Below are 6,201 nucleotides of genomic sequence, written 5' to 3'. Positions count from 1 at the left end.
AATGAATTACTCTGTGATCACCACTCTGGGAATGAATGAAATAGACGACAGGGTGACACGATAGTAATGCGCTAACCGTCGAAGGAAAAGAGTGAATTGCAAAAACCAAAGTGAAAGGTCAATTTTGACTGACATCAGTTTCATCGGGGTGGAGAACATGTGTGGATGTTGTCCTCTGATTCAAGGGGCCCCCAAAGGGAAACCACGTGTGACGGTGGACTAATATGAAACCCCCCAGATTCACAATTGCGTTGCGTCCCTCGGGTGAGCTTGTCGCCATGGCTACAGGAGGCTGATGGGGGGGGGGGGGGGGGGGGGCACAGTGTCAGTTCATGTCCGTAAAACTGACATGGAACTGAACGTGACTAGAACTTTGAGAGACGTTGACTGTGAGCTGTGTGCACGGGGAGAGACGGTGGGGTTGTTACAATCAGTCCATCAACTCATCTGAAGCGATTCAATGTTACAACAGATTTAAACTGGAGGCCGTTTGAAGCGAGCAGCAGGATGCATTGCGAGACACGCCGCTGTTTATCTGGAGTGAGACGTGTGTCCTTGCAACTCTCTCCGTACGAAACACATAACAAATTCCTCACATTTATTTGGAGGGTGAGGCTTGAATGAATGAAAGGACGTTTAACACTCGAGAGAACTACAGGCTCATCTCACAGACCAATGAGAATTCAAACCGTAGTTCCTAAACGAAGACAATCTGCTCTATTCAGGACAAACATCGCTGCGTTTTAAAGACTTTTATTTTACCCTTTTGTCTGTCCATGGAATCAGATTAAGGTGCAGAGAGAGCTGCTGTCCTCTCGTGGTCTGTATGATTTTGATATTTGAACATTTAAACAAATCTTTATTTGATAACTTTTTGGTTAAATCCTCGCTCTTACGGAAGATGACACTTATGTCATTGGGTGATGGATGTAGGAGATAAAATATACAACTGAACTGAGTGAACCGATTGTAAATAATCCATACGGCATAATGTCCATTTACGATCACCCTGCCTCTTACTTACGAGGTACGGCCTCTTCTGTTGTGATGCATCAGGGGCCCACGTGGTCCACAGTTGCCATAGAAAACTGCTCAGGTTTGGTGACAGACAGAAACAAACACACTTTTGTGTATTTTTCTTTCAAGTCAGGACACGGTGTTCATGTTTAACAACTCACACACACATGTTGCATGTGTAAGATTCATGTACACATGTAACATGTGTACATGTAAATGTTACATTATTCCCTGAAGCTCTCTCTGAACCTGATTAACGAAAATACACAAACTAATATTTGCAAAGGCAGACCTCTCGCCGCTCAGGTGAAGTGATGTTTGAAGAACAAGTATCAGAGCGACGTGTTTATCACCCTCTCCCTTTTAATAGCAATGATAAGGACGAGGCGCCACCCACTGGGTGCACCCTGCAAAAGCTCCTTCTCTCTGCTTTGTGCTCAACGTTCTTGGTGTTCTGACTGGGTTGTTTCTCTTTAATAAGTTCTCTCTTCCTCCACTCCCGTGTCTGACACCGTGATCCTGAAGTTTAGGGTTACGGCAAACAACAAGAAGTGCAGGAGAGGAAAGCGAGAGAGGGAGAGAGAGAGAGAGAGACACCTGCATAAACTTGACGTATTTGTTCAGGGTTCTTGTGTTATTTGAAGCGGAGTCAAGAGAGGAAATGCTCCATCCAAAGTGGTTGTCAGGTAACCTTCAGTTTTATGTGCTTGTATGTTGTTTTAGTGTATAGTTCAGTGCAGGGGTTGAATGTGTGTGTGTGTGTAGCTGGTGTCTTCACCCAGGTGTGTAAATGTCTGTAAATGTTGTGTGTCTGTATATATGAATGAATGTCCAATTTTTTATAACTCGACAATGTGTTCATGTGCAGAGCGGAGTCATAAAAAGGATCAATAAGTGTGATGAAAGCAGAGGAGGGTGATGAGAAACGTGCGTCTGTGTTGATTACGTGTGCTTTTGTTCAGAGGAGGAAAACGTTTTTTTGAGCCTTCACTGTATTTTTGCTTTTGCTAAACTGATTAAAAAGTTGAAAATGGACTCGAGTGAGCAGGATATTGTGTAGGCAGGGTGTGGTGTGTTGTGATGTATGTATGTATAGTGGTGGTGTTCTTGTGTAGCACAGTCGTTTCATTGCAGTGAAGCCCCTCGTGTAGCAGGTGACATGTATTGGTTACACGTTGACTTGAATCGTGAATCGTATATTTATAGCATCATCATTGTCAGCTTCAAACTTGTATTTTAGGTTTCTAACCTAAATGCTTAGATATTTCTTTTAAAACACAGTTGTTTTTATACCTTGACTGGATACACTTTTTTCAGCACCTGTCTCTTTAAGAGTCTCCTCGGGAAATAACCCGCTGTGATTGGTCGGGGAGAAAAATACAGAGCACCTTTGCAAAGGTTGTTCTCAGACTGTGGGTGGAGATACTCAGATATTTTAATAACACAGGATAGTATAATGGGGATATTACAATGGGGTATTATACCGACATGAAAGCACATTCTTTTTCTCACATGTGAAACATGATAACTGGTGCAGCTGGATGTCAGTTTGAAAAGGTCGTTTTACTTAGATCTCTTATTGTAAAGCTCAGAGAGGTCACAAAAAACCACAGAAAACCTTCCAAAAACCGTGCATTCCACCCATGAAATGCACACCCATGGTTTTGTAAGGGTGCAGCGGTGCAGGGCTGAAGGATTGAGCTGTTCTCGGCTCAGCTGCAGAAGACGGACGAAGCACCTGGGCAGGTAGTCGGGCCAGTGCGCAGCGCCCTGCTGTCCAGATGGCTGCGTCGCGGTAATTCCCCTCAGGAGGACTCGCCACTAATCCTCCGCAGAATCTGCACCGGCTTGATCTCACGCCTACACGAGAAACCGCCCCCAACCTCGGCCTCCACCTTGGCCCTCGCCCAAGGCCCCGGCCGGGGAGGACACTGCGTTTCTGACAGCCAAGCCGGCTCATCGACCCCGTGGGTCATTCTGCTGGGTGTTTCTGCAGCGAGGACACCGGGAGAACGTTGGTGTGTGTGTGTGTGTGTGCTGAGGAGGTGGAGCAGCTGAGAAGAGAGAGAGAGAGGTCTTAGATAAGGCTGATTAGGTCAACACTTAATCTGAGTGTGGGAACTATTTTTGCACAATGGGACTTTTGACGATCGGGTAAGCCACCTTTTCTCTCCGTATAAATATATTCGGATCAGCTTGCGGTATCTGTAGAGGCCTTGTATATTTGCTGCGTTTGTGTCTTCATTCTGACCCAGTCGGTGTTTTAGATGTTTTGTTTGGCAAACAGGCGTTAAACTACAAAGTGCAAGGCGCCATCAGAGCATCACAAACTTTCATGATGACATCAGCGCACTAGAGTGTGAATCCAGGTGATGTAATCAGTCCGTTGTCCCTTATGTAGCAGATACGACGTGTTAATTAGAGTCCCCTCTGTGTCTCAGGTGTTGTTTCAAGCGACCGCTCCCACACGTTTTAGGGGTATTGATGAAGTGATACGGCCCGGCCTGTGATGATGTCATCACGAGCACGACTGATAACGGTCATGCTGTTCTGTGCGCTTCCTCCTCAGAAAGGTTGAAATTCAATTGAAGGCCTCGGCGAGGCCAGAAGGGTTTGCTGGCTCCGGGGACAGAGGGAGGAGACCATAATTCCATCAGCCCTGTTTTGTTTGTGTGATTGTATCTAAGCGGCGTGCGTGCGTCTCCTCTCAACCCTGCCCAACATCTGTCTCTTGAGTCAATAACGTTAAAACTGACACCCGGCTGCTTGTTGTCGTGCAAGAGTGGAGATGTGCTGCGTGTTGTCATTAAAAAGAGATGCTTTTCTCATGAATGGATGCTCAGACTCACAGGTAGACGGCGCTCAGAGGCGCGTCTTCACGCTTCATTCCCTTAATGTGGGGAGCATGTAAGAGCAACCAAACTGCTTGATCGGTGTAATTGCAATGTAATTGCGTGAAGTTATATCTGAACCTGTCAATGTTGAACCTTGGTTTTTGAATGCAAACTGTGGCAGATGCCGCTCGTAAAATAAACATGTGGATGTGTTTAGGCTTAAAAAAAGAGTCTGATATTAAATTTCCCTCTGTGTGTGTGTGTGTGTGTGTGTGTGTGTGTGTCTGTGCTCCATCGGCCTGCTGTGCTTCTCTGCTGGATCCATGCTGCTCTACTTCCGGTGAGTGCACTGAAACACACACTGTCACTAAATGTTTTAATGAGTAAGTGTTATTAGTGTTTCACCCGCTGATGTTCCTATGCGGTGACTTACTCCACCTCTTTCATTTAGTCACGCTGCTTTATAAGCCAATTACTTGAGCTGCTCTAATCTGTGTGTGTGTGTGTGTGTGTGTGTGTGTGTGTATGTAACGTGTGTGAGTGTGGCAGAAGCCATTCCTCATGTTATGCAATGACAAGTGGGTCCTTTGCATGTGGGAGTGTGTCATAGACATAATCATTTAGGTTTTTGCATGTGAAGGACAGATGTTGAGTATCAGTTGCAAAATATTCATTTCACTGCACTGCAGCGTTTTTTCATTAAAAAAAAAAATATATATATCGGATGTGAACAGTGTGACAAAAAGTTGTTGAAGTTGTGAGGAAATATCAAAGCAAAGACAATAGCAAAGATGTCTAGAAAAGTTGACAAAACACACCTGGAAGTTTTGTGAAATCATCCATTCATTTTAGGTCCATTCATACTCTTTTTTTTAATTGAATGATACAAAATATAACTTCAGACTCTTCATATTTCTGCTAAAATTGCGGACTAAATGCGAGTAAACGAAGTAAAACAGCGAACTGCGTCCTCACCGTGTTGCAGTGATGCCACACATCCTCTAGAGGGCGTCACCGTGCCAAAACGGTACCGCCACATCTGCCAACCAACGTCCCCTCCCGTCCCCCCACCCACAAAACGAATGGACCGCGCGGGGAACCAATCATATCTCAGTATATACGACAGTGCCCCCTCTGAGCCAATGAGAGACCGATACAAGATGTCATTAACTACGGGGGCGGGACTTGAAGATGATGGGCACGTCCTGCTTTGAGCCCAGGCCAGATTTTCGGTGCGGACTCTACCGGGGATTTTTTTTTTTTCCCCGGAGGTTGAGATAGTGGGACGCACGTTATTTTTTGGAGGAGACCGGAGTGAGAGGCCACGTTAGGAGAAGCTCCCCACGCGTTTCGCTGAAAATCGAAACAGGTAAACGTTTAACATCACCACCTTTTTTTTAAAATCACGTGATTAAATATGTTAGCCACTGCTCCGATGCTGTTTTTTTTTTTTGGCGGATACTCGCCGTGTTTTGTTGCAGAACACGTACAGGTACTCGACCTGCACCAGCAACCGCGGTAATCAGAACCACATTTAACGGAGACGGTGACGTTTTCTCAGTGGAATCCGTTATCCGGAGTCATGCCGCCGGTGCGGCGTTTAAAGGCTCTTCATGGCGCCTCTCCTTCCCTGCTCATCATCTCGCGCCGTGTTTCATGCGGTTAGCATCGCCGCTTTACCGAAAACACGCCTTTAGCTTAAACCGAACCCACGTGTACCGCGGTTTGAAATTACGTTGTTTTTTTTGCATGTTAAGTGTTAATATTTCCCGGTGCAAGCGAACGCCGCCGCGGTGAGTTAACGTAACGGTAACGGTTAGTTTCCGTTGGCGGTTTCTTCTCCTCCAAACACGCTAACGTGAACGGTGCGTTCAAATGCTTCCAACGTCCGGCTTAGCGGGGCGATTCGTGTCCTGGTTTCGTACCTCCTCGGCTTTAAAAATAAATAAAAGCAGCAGAGGTTCGTTCGGCGGCTCGATGCCGTCGAGAACCTCGATAATGTGTCAGTTTCGTTGTCGTTTGTGTCCGTTTCCCACGGGAAATATGGTGTGTTTCCTCCTGCAGCGACACGCGCTGTTTTGGGTTTAACTGGATGCAAGTGATTGGTTTCATTATGGAAATGGGTTTACAAAGACGTCTGGGAAATGTAGTCCTGTTTGCCCGTTACTGAATACAGAAGATGTCCCAGTTGTAACTGTGGCAACCGGGATTTTCACAGCATCCGCACGAGTTAAAAGACAAGTTAACAGTGTGTGGAACAGCTGGCATGATCAAATAGCACCAATCTGTAATGCTTGTTATTGATCATTTAGAGCTTTTGAAAGAATTCCAAAATTTGGAAAAGCCCAGA

At 45.7% G+C, this 6,201-nt stretch overlaps 1 protein-coding gene across 32 annotated transcripts in view; it reads left to right on the top strand.

Moving 5' to 3' along the window:
* The first annotated feature begins 3,282 nt into the window (after positions 1–3,282).
* The window catches only part of epb41l2 (erythrocyte membrane protein band 4.1 like 2), a 32,664-nt gene continuing 29,745 nt past the window's right edge, over positions 3,283–6,201 (top strand). For 31 of the 32 annotated variants that reach the window (XM_078093666.1, XM_078093676.1, XM_078093675.1 and 28 more), the window contains exon 1: positions 4,937–5,220. The gene's annotated coding sequence lies outside the window, so the exon portion shown is untranslated. Of the gene's footprint in view, positions 3,387–4,936; positions 5,221–6,201 lie in introns of those variants that run through there. The other variant, XM_078093668.1, reaches the window with a different exon arrangement.

This window comes from Gasterosteus aculeatus, chromosome 18, assembly GCF_964276395.1.
Source record: "Gasterosteus aculeatus chromosome 18, fGasAcu3.hap1.1, whole genome shotgun sequence".
Taxonomy (NCBI): Eukaryota; Metazoa; Chordata; class Actinopteri; order Perciformes; family Gasterosteidae; genus Gasterosteus; species Gasterosteus aculeatus.
The sequence above is the reverse complement of the archived record's forward strand: the minus strand, read 5'-3'. Positions and strand labels throughout refer to the sequence as shown.